Genomic DNA, 22,829 nt, shown 5'->3' with positions numbered 1-22,829 from the left:
GAATGTGTCTGTATTTGGAGATGGAGTCTTTAAAGAGGTCATCAACTTAAAATGAAGCTGTTAGGGTGGGCCCTAATCCAGTCTGACTGGTTTTGTTAGAGCCAGAGGAAATGTAGACACATAAAGAGATGCTGGGTTGCACAGGCACAGAGGAAAGAGCTTGTGAGAACACGGTGAGAAGGCGGCCATCCGCAAGCCAAGGAGAGACGCCTCAGAAGAGACCAAACCCTGCTGGCAACTTGATCGTGGACGTCCAGCCTCCAGAACTGTGAGAAAATCAATGTGTGTTGTTTGAGCTCCCCAGTCTATGGTATTTTCTTATTGCAGCCCTAGCTAATGAATACACTCAGGTAACCAACTTATATTCAAAGTACGGAAACTTTTGGGGTAAACTTTCATCTTTCATACCTATGACACTAGACCTCTAAATGCAAATTCTCTTTAATTTGATTGCCAGTGTCTCCAGGCTACTTTTTCCAACTTCCTGATACAGGTGGTGAAAGTATGGGACGTTGAAACAGGAATACTGTTGTCCGATTTTATTGAGGCTCATGGCAATGCTGGAATCCGTTGTCTGACCTTTGACTCCAGTGGAAGAGGGTATGTGCCTTCTCCAGAATCTTTTTTTTTTTAATTTTATTTATTTATTTTATTTATTTATTTTTGGCTGCATTGGGTCTTCGTTGCTGTGCGCGGGCTTTCTCTAGTTGTGGCGAGTGAGGGCTTCTCCTCGTTGTGGTGTGCGGGCTTCTCATTCTGGTGGCTTCTCTTGTTGCGGAGTGTGGGCTCTAGGTGTGTGGGCTTCAGTAGTTGTGGCACGCGGGCTCAGTAGTTGTGGCGCACGGGCTTAGTTGCTCTGCGGCACGTGGGATCTTCCCCGATCAGGGCTCGAACCCGTGTCCCCTGCATTGGCAGGTGGATTCTTAACCACTGTGCCACCATGGAAGTCCTGCCAGAATCTTTTACCGTTAGGCAGGGTGACCCTTGACATGCAGTCGTGACGAGGGTCTCTGTTTCCTAGTCTAGTTACTGGAGGCAGAGATGGCTGTCTGAAAATATGGGAGCTACAACAACAGACCTTGTCTTCACACCTTGAAACATGGTGAGTCACCTCCTACCAAAGGTCCCCATAAAATAATAATGCAAGATTAGGCATTTGTAGTAAGTGTAGAAGAAATCAAATGAGATAAAATCTAGGATGCATGTAACAGTCCTACATCCTTTTTCTCTGGCATTTCATTGCCAGTGACTCTAAACTTCTATGTAGGAAGGACACACATTATATACATGTTTGTTCTCCCATCTATAGCCCAGGCATTTGTTCCCTCACTGCGTGGTATAGGCCTCATTTCTTAAAAGAGTTTAACTTTTTAAAACATTTTAAAAATCACATAAGTCAAACATCACAAAGTCTGGATGAACTAAAAGCTACTCTCTTTTGTGTGTCATTGTGATTTTTTTCAAGGCTGCTTATTCCATTTGTTCATGTGCTGTGTCTGTTCTTGGTAAAATTTCCGCAGTTCTGGCCTGTGAAACTATGGAGAAGATCAGAGGCAAACTTTCTTCAACTATCAGTACAAATGAAGTCCAAGTAAATAAGATAAAAATTACTCAGAGTAGGTGGGCTTCCCTGGTGGCGCGGTGGTTGGGAGTCTGCCTGCCAATGCAGGGGACACAGGTTCGAGCCCTGGTGTGGGAGGATCCCACATGCCGCGAAGCAAGTAGGCCCGTGTGCCACAACTACTGAGCCTGCGCGTCTGGAGCCTGTGCTCCGCGACAGGAGAGGCCACGATAGTGAGAGGCCCGCGCACCGCGATGAAGAGTGGCCCCCGCTTGCCACAACTAGAGAAGGCCCTCGCGCAGAAACGAAGACCCAACACAGCCAAAAATAAATAAATAAAATAATGAATACATAACTACTTAAAAAACAAATTACTCAGAGTAGGGACTTCCCTGGTGGTCCAGTGGTTAAGACTCCATGCTTCCACTGCAGGGGGCACGGGTTGGATCCCTGGTCTGGTAACTAAGATCCCGCACGCCTAACGGCTCTGCCAAAAAAAAAAAAATGACACAGAGTAATGAGTGTGTGATTCCTAGTTCTGCCTTTGACCTCATGCATTCTTCTGCTCATTCACTCAGTCAGTAAGGGCCAGGAACTGTGCAGGGTCCTGTCAGGAAGAAGGTGAGCCTCTTCCCATAGCTGAGCGAGGATTTCATCAGCCTTTTAGGGCAGTGAGAGTGGCATCAGCTGTGTTTTGATGGCTTGAAAGACACCTAACTGTGGTCTGAAAACTAAAAAGTAAGTGCTGAAGTTTCTCCAGTCATCAGTTGGGTTAAGTCAATATACGTAAACTGACTCAAGAACTAATAAAGAAAAATGCTTACTCTAAGTTGATAATATTATCTTTCTAGATGAAAAGCAAAGTGAAGTCTATGATTATACCTACTTGAAGTTAAGCCAAAATAAGTGAGTTCTAGTCAGCTTGAATATGAGGGTCATCTTGGAGATTTAGTGGGACATATTTTTTGATACGAACTTTGTCCTGGAGGAGGACACCAAGATACTAAAGGGAATTTTCCAGAAGCAAATGTGTCAAAGAATTCCCCAAACTGTGGCTGCTCCCTGATGGTAATTTAGGCAACTAGCCTCTTCCAGAATATTGGAAACAATTCTCTGCACATTTTGATAATGGTTTAGAGGTAGAGATAGGAAACAGGGTATCTCTCCACCGAATGCTTTATTAGGGATAAATCACAAGCTAGGGTAGTTAAATTCAGCAGCCGTAAGTCAAAGAATAAAAATCCAATAAATTCTCTCCTGAACATGAAAATGTTAAAAACAATCCTTGATCAGTTTCTGTTTGTGCCCTTGCCTCCGTGGTTCAGCCATGCTCTCGGGATCAAATAATCCTCCGGAAGGCAAGCTGCTCTGAGCAGACCATGAAAACAAACCAGGGTATCCTGTTTCTGTTCCCTAATCCTTTAAGAACCACTTAAAAAACTGAGCCTAGTTTATCAAATCACATTTTATCTTGCTCTTCCTAAAAAACAGAAGCGGTGATTTTCTTGTTCTCTTCATTTATCACACCGACACAGCAAAATGAGGCCACAGTACTGATTCTATGCAAAAATTAAACAGATGATAAGCTAAAGTAAATGTAAAAAGCTAAAATGTAATAGTCTGTTATTGTTCTAGGTGTATCATAGCTGTTGGATGGGATAGAAGAATAAATGTGTACTTTGTAAGTGAAATGTACAAAATTATGATATTTCAAAACCCTGCTTCAGACTGACATGCTTCTCCCCACCCCCATGCCCTGTTGATTCTTTTCTCACTAAAAACAGATTTTGGAGAAATTCTTTATACCTCTATCTGGTATAAGCTAAGCAATGATATGGGCAAAAGAGTTTCCTCCTTCCCTCTCTCCCCCTTTCCCTCCCATCTTTCTTTCCTCCCTCCCTTTAAAAAACCTTTTTAGTATTTGTTTCAGTTTTTTAAATTCTTTTCTATGGGAAGAAGTGTAATGACTCTGTACCCAATTCCGACACGTGGAGGTTTTTCCCACACCAACAAGCAATTCTCCGACACCAGCTGGTACCCTACAATTCCACTCAATTCTGACTCTATCTACCTGGAGAGAGCATCAGATTCCATGGGGTCAGGGTTCAGTCCTACAAGACACAAGACTCCTGCCCCCCTCCCCTCTGCCCTGCCCCGCAGACACCATTTGCAAGTCCTGTCCAACTGGCTATAGATCAGAGGTTCCAACAACGCCCTCCTTGGGTTATATTAATTTTCTAGAGCATCTCACAGAACTTAGAGAAATATTTCACTTACTGGATTTTCCTCCCACCTTGTCTTTATGCCGTAGTCCCTGTCTAAATGGGAAGAGGAGATGAAATGCCATCCATAAGCATCTCTGTGGAAAAAAGAAATCTTTTTTTACGGCTTAGAGATGGGAAAAGGGATTAAGAGACAGGGGAAGATGAAAATGCTGACTACAACTACGTTTTAAATCTACCTGTGGCATTTTATGTTCCCTGCTTGCTCTGCTGGGTGGTCCTGGATTTCCAAAGCCTTTAAACATGGTAGGTTCGTTATTCATTTGAAAGTATGCTGTATGTCAGAGCCTAAGCCTAGCACCCTCAGATGATTTGAGACATGACTGCCTGAGAGGTCTTGGCGTTGAATTTGTCCTTTGGTATTACAGGTTCCTGGGCTGACGGCTTTTGTTTTAGCTCATGCATCGCTACGGGTCTTATTACAGAGGCGAAACTATGCAGACCATCCGAGAAGAGCTTGTCAGCTGGCATATGATTTGCTGAAACGCAATCATCCAAACGTCAGGAGTGGATTGCTGTTTATTCCCACTGGCACTCGGGGAATTTGCTTTGACATTTCAAAAATCTGCATCACGGATGGGGTGAGGGGTAGGGCTGTAAAATGTGCCAGCGCCTCTCTCTGAAATTGTGAGTGTGTTGGCAGCTCATTTTACTGCTTGTACAACATCTCCTGTTTGGCTTTGGATACAGGACACACCTTGTGACTTTCACCACTTCCGGAAGCCATAGCCACACTGGCAGGATGACGTGGTGAGCCCTGGTCCACTGTCCGACTCTCCACCCAAACAGTGACACTTGATGGGGATGTCCTTCACTCCTGGGGCTCACCCTTATTCTTCTGGGCCTGCCTAGGGTGGTCACAGCATCTCAAGAGCCTCTGCTGTGGGGGGATTCATGATTGGGGTCCAGGTAGAGTAAGGAGCACTGAGCTCCAGGCAGCTGCCTCTGCTCCAGGAAGAGTGATGGCCTTTGTTCAGGCTGGGGCAGGAGGCCGAGGAGGAAATCCCCACAGTTCTCCTTGAGCTCAGCCTGGAGCCCTGTAGTGTAGGAATGGCAGCCCAGGATGTGACGCATGTGACTTTCTTCAAAGAAGCATCCACTTCCTCTTCTGCTTGGCATGCAAAACTGTATGTATTCACTCTGCCATCCTTGGGTGGCCAGGGAACCTAGCAGATGACATTCCTGCTGCCCTGTGGCTTGTTAGGGGCTCATAACCAGGGGACTTCTTGCGATTCTTATTAGCCCCCAAATTTCTACAGCTTCCCAGGGTTGAATGATCTCCCTCAAAACTGTCTGGATGTCAAGCCATGAAGACAAGCAGTAAGAAAGGAAGGTCATTGTGCACAACCATTTCCCACCACCTAGCCGTACCTTATGCCTCTGTAAATATTCCAAAAGCCACAAGTCACTAGAATACAAACTCAATGAAGACAGACCTTGTCTGTTTTCTCCACTGTATTCCCGGGATGTAGCTCAGGGCCTGGTTTATAGTAGCTGCCCAACTAATACGCTTCCATTCAACCAGCATGTGTCAAATGTGGGCCCAGCCTGTGCTGTTCACTGAACATCAGTGACGAGCAAAGTGGTCATCACACGATCCCTGCCTTCATGGAGTTTGCAGATGAGTGATTGTTTTTTTGTTTTTTTGCGGTACGCGGGCCTCTCACTGTTGCGGCCTCTCCTGTTGCGGAGCACAGGCTCCGGACGCGCAGGCTCAGTGGCCATGGCTCACGGGCCCAGCCGCTCCACGGCATGTGGGATCCTCCCGGACTGGGGCACGAACCCGTGTCCCCTGCATCGGCAGGCGGACTGTCAACCACTGCGCCACCAGGGAAGCCCTGGATGAGTGATTGTTGAGTGAAAGAACAGAATTTGCAGAAAATGTCCCCAGGAAAGCCATGGCCATTGCAAGGGCAGAAGTCATGCAAGAGTCAGTGAAGTGTTAGTTCATTCAAATGTTTTTTCAGTCACTTATCAATTCTTTCAACCCCCTATTTATCAAGCACTGACATAGTGCCATCCTTAGTGGGTAGGCACAGAAAATACAAACATGAATAAAATGTGATTCCCGGCCCAGAATCTCACAGACTGGCAAGGAGATAAACTAAGGAAGTAATCATCATACGATGCAACAGATGATATAATAATGTATTAGTTAATGTAATAATGTTTTAATAATAATATAAAATGCTGGAGAAACCCAGAGGTGGGAACTACTAACTTTTGCTCTAACACTGTACAGGATATTAAAAGATTACTAGGATTTTTCTGGGAGGCCAAGGCAGTCTAGATGAGGGGAAAGGAGGAGAGCGTGAACCAAGTCTGAGAAGCATGTTGTTTGGAAGGACTATGAATATTTTGAGGGGCTGGAGGACCACGTACAGGAGGGAAGTGAGCTTAGAAAGCTAATCAGAACCTGAAAGCCATGTCAAGGCACGTAAACTTCATTCCGCAGGCAGTGGGGCCAGGGAAGGAGAAGCCCAGACACAAGCGCTCACAGATTTCAGAAGGAGGCAGAAGATCGTGGGGAGGAGAGGGCCACTGACCTGCTCTTTTCCAACTGTCCTACCCACCGTCCTCCCAGCTGCTTTCAAGCAGAAGGGGCTTCTTAGGTGACCACGGATAGGTCCTCAAGGGACTCTCTGTGGGAAGTACCTGAGGGCAAGGGAGAAAGATCTTTACAGCCCTGGGAAAAACCAATTCTTTTCACAAAGAAACTGTACCCCGGTGAGAAAGTTGAAAGGATAATGGCCAGGGACTCTTTGAACTCTGCAGCACTGGTCTCAAAAACAAAAACATTTTCATTTCGTTTCTTATCTTTCTTAAGGATCCATATTCCTAAATCCTCCTTTCAAGGAGAATAGGCAATTCCAATTCCTAACAGCACTTGTAAGCCACAGTGCGGGGCAGATGGGAGCCCTGGAGGAATTGAGTTGAGGGACTCCACACCCTGGAATTTAGACCTGGGGCTCTTGGGAGGCCAGACCCCCTTGGCCAGTGCTTGGGTTCCATTGTCACATTACCATCAAGATTTCAGCCCCGAAGAGGGTTCCTTGTGAATAACCTCCTTGCCAGCATTATGGGGAGGTAAGGAAGCTGCTAGGAGTAACACCTCCCTGGGGAAGGTGATAAAACTGACCCAAGGAGATGCAGCACCTCTCTGGCTGACCTGCAAGCAGACTCCTACCTGGAGGGATGCCCCTGACCCCCAGGACTGGGCCGGGCCACCAGGTTCCGCAAGAGTCCTTAATGGGGGGCAGCCACAGGAGGGGCCCCTCTGTCTCCTCTGTCTTAGGCATCCAATGAAGGGGAGCGAGCTGTGGGTGACTGGGGACTGGATTTCTTACTCTGTCTCTCTCTGTCCCTCTCTCTCTCTCTTTCCCAGAACCACGGGCAAAAGGAGGACATCCTCTGTGTAGCTCAATGCCCGCCTATTCTCCTTGCCACCTCCAGCTACGACGGGGAGATTATCATTTGGAATGTCATCTCAGGGCACATGCACTGCAAGCTGAATACCCCCAGCCCCTGTAATGGCACAGAATATAGAGAACGTAGGGGCAGCGCGGCCTCCACAGCCACTATGCCCAGGCCCGCAGCCTCTGACTCCTGGCATGTTGTCTAAAGGAAACTCAGTTCTGGACTGCTTCCCGGTTATAAGGGATTGGCCTAGTTTCAGGCATAACTTGTCAGATGGAGATTGCCAGAGCTGGGGCGGGGGGGGGGGGGGGGGCGGAGCTTGAGAGTTCAACTAGCTCAGTCCACATCTCCAGGCACCCATCCATCAAAGCCCATCTCACATTCACCTGAAACTAACACAACACTGTAAATCAACTATACTCCAACACACTATGGAGAACAGTATGGAGTTCCTTAAAAAAATAAAAATAGAACTACCGTATGACCCAGCAATCCCACTACTGGGCATATACCCTGAGAAAACCATAATTCAAAAAGAGTCGTGTACCACAATATTCATTGCAGCACTATTTACAATAGCCAGGACATTGAAGCACCCTAAATGTCCATCAACAGATGAATGGATGAAGAAGATGTGGCACATATACACAATGGAATATTACTCAGGTATAAAAAGAAACGAAATTGAGTTATCTGCAGTGAGGTGGATGGACATAGAGTCTGTCATACAGAATGAAGTAAGTCAGAAAGAGAAAAACAGAGGCTTCCGGGAAGATGGCGGAAGAGTAAGACGCGGAGATCACCTTCCTCCCCACAGATACACCAGAAATACATCTACACGTGGAACAACTCCTACAGAACACCTACTGAACGCTGGCAGAAGACCTCAGACCTCCCAAAAGGCAAGAAACCCCCCACGTACCTGGGTAGGGCAAAAGAAAAATGAATAAACAGAGACAAGAGAACAGGGATGGGACCTGCACCAGTGGGAGGGAGCCGTGAAGGAGGAAAGGTTCCCACACACTAGAAGCCCCTTCGCGGGCGGAGACTGCGGGTGGCGGAGGGGGGAAGCTTCGGAGCCGCGGAGGAGAGCACAGCAACAGGGGTGCGGTGGGCAAAGCAGAGAGATTCCTGCTCAGAGGATCGTGCCGACCGGCACTCACCAGCCCGAGAGGCTTGTCTGCTCCCCCGCCGGGGCGGGCGGGGCTGGGAGCTGAGGCTCGGGCATCGGTCGGATCGCAGGGAGAGGACTGGGGTTGGCGGCGTGAACACAGCCTGAAGGGGGCTAGTGCGCCACGGCTAGCCGGGAGGGAGTCCGGGGAAAAGTCAGGACCTGCCGAAGAGGCAAGAGACTTTTTCTTACCTCTTTGTTTCCTGGTGCGCGAGGAGAGGGGATTCAGAGCGCTGCTTAAAGGAGCTCCAGAGACGGGCGCGTGCTGCGGCTAAAAGCGTGGAACCCAGACACGGGCGGGAGACGCTAAGGCTGCTGCTGCCGCCGCCAAGAAGCCTGTGTGCGAGCGCAGGTCCCTATCCACATCCCCCCTCCAGGGAGCCTGTGCAGCCCGCCACTGCCAGGGTCCCGGGATCCAGGGACAACTTCCCCGGAAGGACGCACGGCGCGCCTCAGGCTGGTGCAACGTCACGCCGGCGCAGCGTCACGCCGGCGCAACGTCACGCTGGCCTCTGCCGCCAAAGGCTCGTCCCGCCCTCCATGCCCCTCCCTCTCCGCAGCCTGAGTGAGCCAGAGCCCCCAATCACCTGCTCCTTTAACCCCATCCTGTCTGAGCGAAGAACAGACGCCCTCCAGCGACCTACACGCAGAGGCGGGGCCAAATCCAAAGCTGAGCCCCTGAGAGCTGTGAGAACAAAGAAGAGAAAGGGAAATATCTCCCTGCAGCCTCAGAAGCAGCGAATTAAAGCTCCACAATCAACTTGATGTCCCTGCATCGGTGGAATACCTGAATAGACAACTAATCATCCCAAATTGAGGAGGTGGACTTTGAGAGCAAGATTTATGATTTTTTCCCCTTTTCCTCTTTTTGTGAGTGTGTATGCGGATGCTTCTGTGTGAGATTTTGTCTGTATAGCTTTTCTTCCACCATTTGTCCTAGGGTTCTATCCATCCAGTTTTTTTTTGTTGTTGTTTTTTTAATTTTTTTCTCTTAATAATTACTTTTTTATTTTAATAACTTTATTATATTTTACCTTATTTTATTTTACTTTATCTTCTTTCTCTCTTTTTTCCTTCCTTCCCTCCTTCCTTCCTTCCTCCCTCCCTCCCTCCCTCCCTCCTTTCTTTCTTTCTTTCTCTCTTTCTACTTCTACTAATTCTTTCTTTCTGCTTTTTCTCCCTTTTATTCTGAGCCGTGTGGATGAAAGGCTCTTGGTGCAGCAGCCAGGAGTCAGGGCTGTGCCTCTGAGGTGGAAGACCCAAGCTCAGGACACTGGTCCACAAGAGACCTCCCAGCTCCACATAATATCAAACGGTGAAAATATCCCAGAGATCTCCATCTCAACACCAGCACCCAGCTTCACTCAACGACCAGCAAACTACAGTGCTGGACATCCTATGCCAAACAACTAGCAAGACAGGAACACAACCCCACCCATTAGCAGAGAGTCTGCCTAAAATCATAATAAGTCCACAGGCACTCCAAAACACACCACCAGACGTGGACCTGCCCACCAGAAAGACAAGATCCAGCCTCATCCACCAGAACACAGGCACTAGTCCCCTCCACCAGGAAGCCTACACAACCCACTGAACCAGCCTTAACCACTGGGGACAGACACCAAAAACAACGGGAACTACGAACCTGCAACCTGCAAAAAGGAGACCCCAAACACAGTAAGATAAGCAAAATGAAAAGACAGAAAAATGCACAGCAGATGGAGCAAGATAAAAACCCACCAGACCTAACAAATGAAGAGGAAATAGGAAGTCTACCTGAAAAAGAATTCAGAATAATGATAGTAAAGATGATCCAAAATCTTGGAAATAGAGTAGAAAAAATGCAAGAAACATTTAACAAGGACCTAGAAGAACTAAAGAGCAAACAAACAATGATGAACAACACAATAAATGAAATTAAAAATTCTCTAGAAGGAATCAATAACAGAATAACTGAGGCAGAAGAATGGATAAGTGACCTGGAAGATAAAACAGTGGAAATAACTACTGCAGAGCAGAATAAAGAAAAAAGAATGAAAAGAACTGAGGACAGTCTCAGAGACTTCTGGAACAACATCAAACGCACCAACATTCGAATTATAGGGGTGCCAGAAGAAGAGAAAAAGAAAGGGACTGAGAAAATATTTGAAGAGATTATAGTTGAAAACTTCCCTAATATGGAAAAGGACATAGTCTATCAAGTCCAGGAAGCGCACGCAGAGAGTCCTATACAAGTAAAAACCAAGGAGAAACACGCCAAGACTCATATTAATCAAACTATCAAAACTTAGATTCAAAGAAAAAATATTAAAAGCAGCAAGGGAAAAACAACAACATACAAGGGAATCCCCAAAAGGTTAACAGCTGATCTTTCAGCAGAAACTCTGCAAGCCAGAAGGGAGTGGCAGGACATATTTAAAGTGATGAAGGAGAAAAACCTGCAACCAAATTACTCTACCCAGCAAGGATCTCATTCAGATTTGATGGAGAAATTAAAACCTTTACAGACAAGCAAAAGCTGAGAGAGTTCAGCACCACCAAACCAGCTTTACAACAACTGCTAAAGGAACTTCTCTAGGCAAGAAACACAAGAGGAGGAAAAGACCTACAATAACAGACCCAAAACAATTAAGAAAATGGGAATAGGAACATACATATCGATAATTACCATAAATGTAAATGGACTAAATGCTCCCACCAAAAGACACAGATTGGCTGAATGGATATAAAAACAAGACCCATATATTTGCTGTCTACAAGAGACCCACTTCGGACCTAGAGACACATACAGACTGAAAGTGAGGGGATGGAAAAAGATATTTCATGCAAATGGAAACCAAAAGAAAGCTGGAGTAGCAATTCTCATATCAGACAAAATAGACTTTAAAATAAAGACTATTAGAAAAGACAAAGAAGGACACTACATAATGATCAAGGGATCAATCCAAGAAGAAGATATAACAATTGTAAATATTTATGCACCCAACATAGGAGCAGCTCAATACATAAGGCAAGTACTAACAGGCATAAAAGGCAAAATCGACAGTAACACATTCATAGTAGGGGACTTTAACACCCCACTTTCACCAATGGACACATCATCCAAAATGAAAATAAATAAGGAGACACAAGCTTTAAATGATACATTAAACAAGATGGACTTAATTGATATTTATAGGACATTCCATCCAAAAACAACAGAATACACATTTTTCTCAAGTGCTCATGGAACATTCTCCAGGATAGATCATATCTTGGGTCACAAATCAAGCCTTGGTAAATTTAAGAAAATTGAAATTGTATCAAGTATCTTTTCCAAGCACAACACTATAAGACTAGATATCAATTATAGGAAAAGATCTGCAAAAAATACAAACACATGGAGGCTAAACAATACACTACTTAATAGCGAAGTGATCACTGAAGAAATCAAAGAAGAAATAAAAAGATACCTAGAAACAAATGACAATGGAGACATGACGACCCAAAATCTATGGGATGCAGCAAAAGCAGTTCTAAGAGGGAAGTTTATAGCAATACAATCCTACCTTATGAAACAGGAAATGTCTCGAATAAACAACCTAACCTTGTACCTAAAGCAATTAGAGAAAGAAGAACAAAAAAAACCCAAAGTTAGCAGAAGGAAAGAAATCATAAAAATCAGATCAGAAATAAATGAAAAAGAAATGAAGGAAACGATAGCAAAGATCAATAAAACTAAAAGCTGGTTCTTTGAGAAGGTAAACAAAATTGATAAACCATTAGCCAGACTCATCAATAAAAAAAGGGAGAAGACTCAAATCAATAGAATTAGAAGTGAAAAAGGAGAAGTAACAACTGACACTGCAGAAATACAAAAGATCATGAGAGATTACTACAAGCAGCTCTATGCCAATAAAATGGACAACCTGGAAGAAATGGACAAATTCTTAGAAATGCACAACGTGCCCAGACTGAATCAGGAAGAAATAGAAAATATGAACAGACCAATCACAAGCACTGAAATTGAAACTGTGATTAAAAATCTTCCAACAAACAAAAGCCCAGGACCAGATGGCTTCACAGGTGACTTCTATCAAACATTTAGAGAAGAGCTAACACCTATCCTTCTCAAACTCTTCCAAACTATAGCAGAGGGAGGAACACTCCCAAACTCATTCTACGAGGCCACCATAACCCTGAAACCAAAACCAGACAGAGATGTCACAAAGAAAGAAAACTACAGGCCAATATCACTGATGAACATAGGTACAAAAATCCTCAACAAAATACTAGCAAACAGAATCCAACAGCACATTAAATGGATCATACACGACGATCAAGTGGGGTTTATTCCAGGAATGCAAGGATTCTTCAATATACGCAAATCAATCAACGTGATACACCATATTAACAAATTGAAGGAGAAAAACCATAGGATCATCTCAATAGATGCAGAGAAAGCTTTTGACAAAATTCAACACCCATTTATGATAAAAACCCTGCAGAATGTAGGCATAGAGGGAAATTTCCTCAACATAATAAAGGCCATATATGACAAACCCACAGCCAACATCGTCCTCAATGGTGAAAAACTGAAAGCATTTCCACTAAGATCAGGAAAAAGACAAGGTTGCCCACTCTCACCACTCTTATTCAACATAGTTTTGGAAGTTTTAGCCACAGCAGTCAGAGTAGAAAAGGAAATAAAAGGAATCCAAATCGGAAAAGAAGAAGTAAAGCTGTCACTGTTTGCAGATGACATGATACTCTACATAGAGAATCCTAAAGATGCTACCAGAAAACTACTAGAGCTAATCAATGAATTTGGTAAAGTAGCAGGATACAAAATTAATGCACAGAAATCTCTGGCATTCCTATACACTAATGATGAAAAATCTGAAAGTGAAATCAAGAAAACACTCCCATTTACCATTGCAACAAAAAGAATAAAATATCTAGGAATAAACCTACCTAAGGAGACAAAAGACCTGTATGCAGAAAATTATAAGACACTGATGAAAGAAATTAAAGATGATACAAATAGATGGAGAGATATACCATGTTCTTGGATTGAAAGAATCAACATTGTGAAAATGACTCTACTACCCAAAGCAATCTACAGATTCAATGCAATCCCTATCAAACTACCACTGGCATTTTTCACAGAACTAGAACAAAAACTTTCACAATTTGTATGGAAACACAAAAGACCCTGAATAGCCAAAGCAATCTTGAGAACGAAATGTTCCTAGAGAAAGAAATTTTCCTAGAGAAATGGAAATAAAAACAAAAATAAACAAATGGGACCTAATGAAACTTCAAAGCTTTTGCACAGCAAAGCAAACCATAAACAAGACCAAAAGACAACCCTCAGAATGGGAGAAAATATTTGCGAATGAAGCAGCTGACAAAGGATTAATCTCCAAAATTTATAAGCAGCTCATGCAGCTCAATAACAAAAAAACAAACAACCCAATCCAAAAGTGGGCAGAAGACCTAAATAGACATTTCTCCAAAGAAGATATACAGACTGCCAACAAACACACGAAAGAATGCTCAATGTCATTAATCATTAGAGAAATGCAAATCAAAACTTGAATGAGACACCATCTCACACCAGTCAGAATGGCCATCACCAAACACTCTAGAAACAATAAATGCTGGAGAGGGTGTGGAGAGAAGGGCACACTCTTGCACTGCTGGTGGGAATGGGAATTGGTACAGCCACTATGGAGAACAGTATGGAGGTTCCTTAAAAAACTACAAATAGAACTACCATATGACCCAGCAATCCCACTACTGGGCATATACCCTGAGAAAACCATAATTCAAAAAGAATCATGTACCGAAATGTTCGTTGCAGCTCTATTTACAATAGCCGGCAGATGGAAACAACCTAAGTGTCCATCATCGGATGAATGGATAAAGAAGTTGTGGCACATATATACAATGGAATATTACTCAGCCATAAAAAGAAACGAAATTGAGCTATTTGTAATGCAGTGGATAGACCTAGAGTCTGTCATACAGAGAGAAGTAAGTCAGAAAGAGAAAGACAAATACCATATGCTAACACATATATATGGAATTTAAGGGGAAAAAATGTCATGAAGAACCTAGGAGTAAGACAGGAATAAAGACACAGACCTACTAGAGAATAGACTTGAGGATATGGGGAGGGGGAAGGGTAAGCTGTGACAAAGCAAGAGAGAGGCATGGACATATATACACTACCAAAGGTAAAATAGATAGCTAGTGGGAAGCAGCCGCATAGCACAGGGAGATCAGCTTGGTGCTTTGTGACCGCCTGGAGGGGTGGGATAGGGAGGGTGGGAGGGAGGGAGATGCAAGAGGGAAGAGATATGGGAACATACGTATATGTATAACTGATTCACTTTGTTATAAAGCAGAAACTAACACACCATTGTAAAGCAATTATACTCCAATAAAGATGTAAAAAAAAAAGTTCACAATGAAATTATTTTAATATCATCTTAGCCTCCATAAACACTTCAGTAGACTAGTTAGGGGCAAAATAATTATCAGATTAACAGTGTCCACCGGGGATTAGAAAATACATGTTATTTTTGTTAAGTTACATGCTCTGCAAAGAATTATTGGCTATATAAGGGAATAATTCGGCCCTTATTTGTTAGTATTTCTGGTATTTTGTTTCTGTTCTCTAAAGCAGTCTTTTGGGAATATCTCTTGTTCTTTCAATACCATGACATGGTTGGATAAAAGAAAAAAAAAGAGAAAAACAAATATCGTATGCTAATGCATATATATGGAATCTAAGAAAAAAAAAAAAGGTTCTGAAGAACCTAGGGGCAGGGCAGGAATAAAGACCCAGATGTAGAGAATGGACTTGAGGACAAGGGGAGAGGGAAGGGTAAGCTGGGACGAAGTGAGAGAGTAGCATGAACATATATACACTACCAAACGTAAAATAGATAGCTAGTGGGAAGCAGCCGCATAGCACAGGGAGATCAGCTCGGTGCTTTGTGATGACTTAGCGGGGTGGGACAGGGAGGGTGGGAGGGAGGCTCCAGAGGGAGGGGACATGGGGATATATGTACACATATAGCTGATTCACTCTGTTGTACAGCAGAAACTAACACAACATTGCAAAGCAATTATACTCCAATAAAGATATAAAAAAAAATACTCCAATAAAAATTTTTTAAATAAAATGCTGGGAAAAAAAAAGCGCCCATCTCCCAGGCCAGCCCATCACCTCCAGAACCACTTTTCTCACCCACTGTCCACCTAGAAGACTCTCTCCCCTGCTGAGCCCCTTGGGCTTTGTTGGTACAGCTCTTCCAGCACTGATTTTACCTTCAAGACCATCCTCCCCGTCTTCTTTCACCCAGCTAGCAAGCTGGCTGCCCAGCCTGGCTCAGACATCATCGCCTGGTCACTCATCTGTGTGGCCTCAGGCTTTATGTGCCCCTCCCCATCAGCCCCCTCTGGTGGCCTCAGGCTGCCAGGTCCTCCCATTGCCCATGGCCGCCCCGCCTCCACTGAGGCCTGTCCTTATTAACTTGTATACTGTATTGCAAAACTTTACCCCACTGTACCACTGCACTCTTCCCAATTCTTCTGCCCTGGCTCCAGTTCTTCACGGCCCTCTCTCTCTGCTGGTGTGACCATGGGTCCGTTCATTCCCTTATTCATTCAAAGAATATTAATGAGCTCCTGCTGTGTGCCAGGCCCAGTGCTAGGTCTTGGGGCTGGTAATCACATCCCTCTCCCTGCAAGTCCTGAGCCATGTGGAAAATACACATGAGAGGGTCCACTTATCTGTCAGTTTCATTGCTGGTGGTGCTGGATTGGAACACCGGCGGGGACCCACAGCCAAATGGGCTTCCTACCGCGGCTCTCCCCACGTGCAGAGTCAAGCCTCATCCTTCCCAAGTGGCCGTTCTGCCGACAGCCAGAGGACCCACTCCTCATATTCATGGAGCCCCAACAGGGGAGACACAGAGCGCTGGGCATTTTGGCATAAAACCGGGGAGTTCCTGCCTCTCCTGAAGCCCAACATCCAGCCCTTAGAGAGCCATGAGCCCGGGACGACAGTCCCTGCTTTAGGCATTTGATGACTTAGTAGCCAAGGAAAAGCTCCCATGACTCATTGGATCAGAAAATATCTTTGAGCCGCTCCCAAGAGCATAACCCCATGGGAGATGCATAGAGAAGGCTAGAGAGAGATGTGAGGCTTAGTGCTGCCCCCAAGGGGCTCAGGGTCTAAATCCAGAGACAAGATGTTCCTGCCCAACAGGTAAAATAAGGATAAAGCAGCGCCGTCAGCCTCGCTGTGCTTAAAAGACGCTCTGGAGGGCAGTGGTTAGAAACTGAAACCTCTGGACACCACGAGATTAAAAAGAAATTCTTACCTGTAGATTTATTATCCAGTCTATTCCTATCCCCTTTACTGCATATAAAGAAGACGGTTCTGTGAAGCTCTTTCTGAATGTGCCTAAGAGCTTTAAGAATCTTTGGGCGAAAAGTGGTGGCATTTCCTTCTAAAGGTTTATTTTCATTGCATTAAAGTGAAAATTAAGTCACTGGCCAAGAATGCAATGTTGACCTTTCAGCCAGCAGTTCTAATTTAAAACCCTGTTTGCTGCAGCATTTATTGCTTAAAGTTATGTGACCGTTGGGTTTTGAAAAACTCCTCTTTACTCCAAAAATGCAAAGCCAGCCCTAGTTCCCAATTATGCACATTTCAACATTGCAAAAGTTGTACAAATTAGGTGGAAAGATGTGAAAGTTCCCCTGGCCTTCCGGGAAGAGCAGTACTGGCTCATCTTGAAGGTCAAAACAAAATACGGTGGTCTTTTTCACAAGGGATTTGGCTGGGAGGCTGCCATCTTCTTTGGAAAACCATGTGGACAATTCTTCTGAAGTCATTCTCTGTAGAGAGGAGCTAAGAGAGAAAGGCAATTGTGTGAGCAAAGCTGAATGAGCTGAAAACATATTCCTTCTGCCAACTTTTCAACACTTTAGCTTCATTATTCCTTATACATATTGAGAATTATTATATCTTCCCTCATATCAAAAAGAAAGAATTTGAGAGTGAAAGGGAGAGACCAAGAGATTTCAACCAGGCTAAAATCCAGGAAATTAGCTCACTGGGAGGCTTTTTCTTTTCTTCTTCTTCTTTTATTAAAAAATTATTTATTTTTTTAATTTTTTTATTTTTTTGGCTGTGTTGGGTCTTCGTTGCTGCGCACGGGCTTTCTCTAGTTGCCGCGAGCGGGGGGCTACTCTTCGTTGTGGTACGTGGGCTTCTCGTTGCGGTGGCTTCTCTTGTTGCAGAGCACGGGCTCTAGGTGCACGGGCTTCAGTAGTTGTGGCTCGCGGGCTCTAGAGCGCAGGCTCAATAGTTGTGGCGCATGGGCTTAGCTGCTCTGTGGCATGTGGGATCTTCCCGGACCAGGGCTCAAACCCATGTTCCCTGCATCAGCAGGCAGATTCTTAACCACTGTGCCACCAGGGAAACCCTCTTCTTTTTATTAAATTGTGGTAAAATACACATAATGTGATATTTACCGTCTTAATTATTTTTAACTGTACCGTTCAGTGGTATTAAACACATTCACATTGTTGTGCAACCATCACCATCATCAATCTCCATAACTTTTCTTGAAACTGAAACTGAAACTCTGTACCTAGTAAACAATACCTCCCCATTCTCCCCTCCCCCCAGCCCCTGGCAACCACCATTACACTTTATGATTCTGATCACTCATGGAAATGGAATCATACGGTATTTGTCTTTTTGTGACTGGCTTATTTCACTTAGCATAACATCCTCAAAGTTCATCCATGTTGTAGCATATTGCAGAATTTCCTTCCTTTTTAAGGCCGAATAATATTCCATCACATATATATACCACAGTTTGCTTATCCATTTGTCCATTGACGGGTAGTTGGGTTGCTTCTACCTTTTAACTATTGTGAATAGTGTTGCTATGAACATGGCTGTAGAAATATCTCTTCAAGACCCTGCTTTCAATTCTTTTGGGTATACACCCAGAAGTGGAATTGCTGGATCATATGGTAATTCTATTTTTAATTTTTTGAGGAACCACCATACTGTTTTCCACAGTGGCTCTGCCGTTCCACATTTTCACCAACAGTGCACAGGGTTCCAATTTCTCCATATCCTGACCAACACTTGTTATTTTCTCTTTTTTTGAGAGTAGTTATCCTAATGGGTGTGAGGTGATATCTCATGGTGGTTTTGATTTGCATTTCCCTAATGATTAGTGACGTTGAGCAACTTTTCACCTGCTTATGGCCATTTGTATATTTTCTTTGGAAAGATGTCTGTTCAAGTCTTTTGCCCATTTTTGAATCTGGTTTTCTTGTTGTTGCATCTTAGAAGTTTTCTACTTACTCTGGATATTAATTCATTATCAGATAAATGATTTGCAAATATTTTCCCCATTCTGTAGGTTGCCTTTTTACTCTATGGATGGTGTCTTTTGATGCACAAAAAAATTTAGTTTTCATGAAGTCCAATTGTCTATTTTTTCTTTTGTTACCTGTGCTTTTGGTGTCATATCCAAAAAATCATTGCCAAATCCAATGTCATGAAGCTTTTTCCTATGTTTCCTTCTAAGAGTTATATTGTTTTATGTCTTACATTTAGGTCTTTCATCCATTCTGAGTTAATTTTCGTACATGGTATTAGATAAGAGTCCAACTTTTTTCTTTTGTAGAGAGATATCCATTTGTTGAAAAGACTGTCCTTTCCCCATTGAAAAGGGTCTTGGACCCCTTGTCAAAAATCATTTGACCTTAAACAGGAGGGTTTATTTTGGGGCTCTCTATTCTATGCCATTGTTCTACCTATCTGGCTTTATATCAGGTACCACACTGTTTTGATGACTGTTACCTTTGTACAGTCAGTTTTGAAATCAGGAGTTGTGCGTCTCCCAGCTTTATTCTTCTTTTTGAAGATTGTTTTGGCCATTTGGGGTCCCTTGAAATTCCATATGAATTTTAAAATGGGTTTTTCTATTTCTGCTAAAAATGTCCTTGGGATTTTGATAGAGATTGCATTAAGTCTGTAGATCACTTTGGGTAGTATTGACATTTTAACAATACTGTCTTCCAATCCATGAACATGGGATGTGTTTCCATTTATTTATGTCTTAATTTCTTTCAACAATATTTTGTAGTTTTCATTGTACAGGTATTTCACCTCCTTGGTTAAGTTAATTCCTAAGTATGTTATTATTTTTAATGCTATTGTAAATGGCGTTTTTTTCTTTATTTATTTACTTTTCAGATTGTTTCTTGGTCATGTATAGAAATGCAACTGATTTTTGTGTGTTGACTTTGTATCCTGCTTCTTTGCTGAATTCATTTATTGGTTCTAAGAGACTAAGCCTTTTTATCTAGGGAAACAATATAAGAATGTTTACTTCATTTGTAAATAATAATATTTAGTTGTTATAACAAACTAATATTTAATATAATTTTAATAAAATAATATTTAATAGTATTTAATAATATAATTATAATGAACAAAATAACAATATGTTAATAATTGTTTAAGTAACATATTTAATCTTATATGTCATTTTCCTGAGTGCTTTTAATGTTTTATCTCACTTAGTGCTCACATCAACCCAGAGAGATAGGTGCTATTGGACCCATTTTCATAGATGAGGAAACTGAGGCTAGAGACTTAACTAAAAGTAATTATAACGGTTACCATTGATCGAGTGTCTCTGTGCTCTGAGTACCTTAGATTCAGTATCTCCATTCAGCCTTCACAGCAAAGTCATGGAGCATGAGTCCCATATAGTCTCCAATCTTCACTGAAACTGTGAAACAGGAGATATTGTCTCCCTATTACTGATGAAGAAACCTGAGGTTTAAGGAAGTGAAATGCTCCCCCAGACCACACATGGGTAAGAGGGGAAGCAGCACACACACCCATTTTCCAGGACTCCACAGCCCCTCCCCCAGGATGAAGTGGGCAAGTGAAGGGGGTTTATCTTTGCTCCCCCTCCCCCCTTATCTTCACCCTCCCTCCCGCCGCCCCGTAAGTCAACACCCCAAGAGCCAGATAACCTGAGAGTAAGGTGACACTTAGCCCAGTCACTGACTGTGCATCCCAGATGTCAGGGAGGACACCATGTAGGTGACCCTCCATCTGCCCCTGAGAACCCTCAGCCCCCCAAAGACAACCACAAAGCCCAGTGTCAAGGGCAGGGGCTTTGGATGCAAACACATCTGGGTTTGACTCTCAGCCCCTCCATGTATTAGTTGTGTGACCTCAGGCAATGCAGTTCTTTCTAAATCGCACTCTCACTGCTGGTAAAATCAAGAGCATGATGTCTAACTAGGATTGCTGTGATTGAATGTGCTGGCGTCGAGAAGCACGTAGCTCAGTGTCTGGCACAGCAAGTGTCCCCTAAACGGATAATCCTCACTGTGGTCATCGTCCACTCGAGGGCAGGGCCCGAGTCCGCCACATCCTCTGTGGCTTCCCAAGTGCATAGCACACCGCCGAGCTCAGAGTCAGGCCCAGATAAATGCTGTCAGTGACTAATGGCTTGAGTCGTGGGTGGCCCCCGGTGCTGAGACAAGAGAGCAGCACCTCTCGTAGTTAACTCGGGCACCGACCTCTTTGTTTACATGAGACCTTTCCTTTCACCTCCAGTCTGGGCGAGGCATCCCTGGCGCCCACAGACTCAGGGAGGGTAAGACGAAGGGACTCCTCGCCCCCTCCTAACACCCAAGTAGCTACATTCTCTGTGGCTCTTGGAGGTTTGCATCTAAGTAAGTTTGTAGGATTTTTATTCAACAGCAAATGTTTGAGTTCTATATACTAAAAGGTTAGAGATAAATGGTAAAAAAAAAAAAAAGACAGAGGTGGCCCCTGTGTTGATGATGCTTCAAGTTCAGCAGGAGAAGTGGCAGGTGGGGAAGTAGGGAGATGGGTTCAGAGGTTATTCCAACACTTCGACATGTTGTGAAGATCAGAGCTTGACGTCTTCCCCTCCCTGGACCTCCCCTGGACCTCCCCTGGCCCTGCGCTGCCCAGGGCCCAATTCATCTCTCGAGATTCCAGACCCAAAGCCGCTTCCCCTGAGAGGCCTACTCTGACCCCTCCCTTCTCCGCACGCAATAACCCCGCCCTCCTCCTTGTGCCAATAAGACCTTGCTCATTTCTCCGGGTAGTTCTTTTTGGTTTGGTTCAGCTCTCTGCTTCCCCAGATTTCCACAGCACACAGCATGATGCCTAGTCCCTTCTAGGGATGAAACAGACTTGGGGGAAAGAAAAAGGGTGGGGGGAGGAAGGAAGGAATTTTTTATGGTTTTGAGCAAAGCTTTTAACTGTACTAAGTCTCCATTGCCTCATCTGACCCTGGGACAAATAATCCAGTACCATGTGATTTCACATGGTTTTATATAAAAAGTGACATAAAGGTTAATTAGTATTATTCCACTCCAGGAATTCCAGGGAGTGGGGACCTCTTGGGAAGTGCCCATCGAGAGTTCCAGGCAAAGCCCCTGACCGCCCTACCAGCTCTCTCAGCCCCGTCCCTCCAGCCCAAACCAAGTTCCCAATCCCTGTCTCTCTGCAGAAGTCCTGGGGTCCTGGGGCAGCCCCGGGGTGCCCTGGGCCACAGGGGCCCTTAGGCTTCACATCACACCTTACCCCCCAGAAAGGCAGGGCTGGCTCTGAACCAGGAGGGCCACCTGTGTGCCTGTGTGCTCCTCACCTGTTCCATCCCAGGGCCAGGGGCGGCCACAGGAGAGGATGAGAGGAGAGCTGGGAGCTGCATGCAGAGTGCAGCCGAAACTCTCTCCTCGTCTCCAGGCCCACACAGAAGCGTCTTCTGCCTCACCTTCCTGAACACTCAGTACCAGTTGGGCAGCCAGCTTGGAGTCAGCCGCCACTTCCCTAATGGCCAACGGGCCCCGAGGTGAGAACGGAGCCCACAGGGGCCGTGCAGCTCTTCTGTAAGACGTGGCCACTGCAGGCCCGGGGCCCAAGAGGCAGAGTCCCCAGGCATGCAGGACCCCCCTGGAGCTCCCAGGCTGACGAGCCCCGCCTACCCCCCTGCCAGCTGGGAGAGGATGACTCCCTCCCAGTCAAGTATCCCTGCCCTGCCGCCTCCCTGAGGCCCTGGAAGGGCATGGGGCTCACAGGATGTCATTAGTGGGGTTAGATAAATGTCAAGCATAGCCTGTGAGGGGCAGACCGTCACAGCCCCTGCAGGCGGCTGACAGAAGAGCCGAGAATTACGTAACGGGGCTCAGCCGTGGAAGCCAGGCCGCTGAGAGCTAGAAGACGGCTTCTGGGTCCACCTCCGCCACTAGCTAGCTCGGTGACGCCACACAGATGACGGTACCTCCCGGCTTCGGTGAAATGTAACGGGCGGGC

At 44.7% G+C, this 22,829-nt stretch overlaps 1 long non-coding RNA gene across 3 annotated transcripts; it reads left to right on the top strand.

The window, feature by feature from the left end:
- The first annotated feature begins 147 nt into the window (after positions 1-147).
- On the top strand, positions 148-7,534 carry LOC117198652 (uncharacterized). 3 transcript variants are annotated; one of them, XR_007473115.1, is made up of 6 exons: positions 148-350; positions 494-600; positions 1,022-1,102; positions 3,197-3,242; positions 3,873-4,089; positions 4,212-7,534. It is a non-coding gene; the product is annotated as an uncharacterized LOC117198652 (long non-coding RNA). The 3 variants fall into 3 exon arrangements; XR_007473114.1 differs by lacking the exon at positions 3,197-3,242 and having other exon boundaries at positions 458-600; XR_004479874.2 differs by lacking the exon at positions 3,197-3,242 and having other exon boundaries at positions 4,212-7,533.
- Positions 7,535-22,829: the final 15,295 nt, after the last annotated feature.

The sequence above is a fragment of the Orcinus orca genome, chromosome 18 (genome assembly GCF_937001465.1).
Source record: "Orcinus orca chromosome 18, mOrcOrc1.1, whole genome shotgun sequence".
Classification (NCBI taxonomy): Eukaryota; Metazoa; Chordata; class Mammalia; order Artiodactyla; family Delphinidae; genus Orcinus; species Orcinus orca.
Note: the sequence above shows the minus strand (reverse complement) of the source record. Positions and strands in the feature narration are given on the sequence as shown.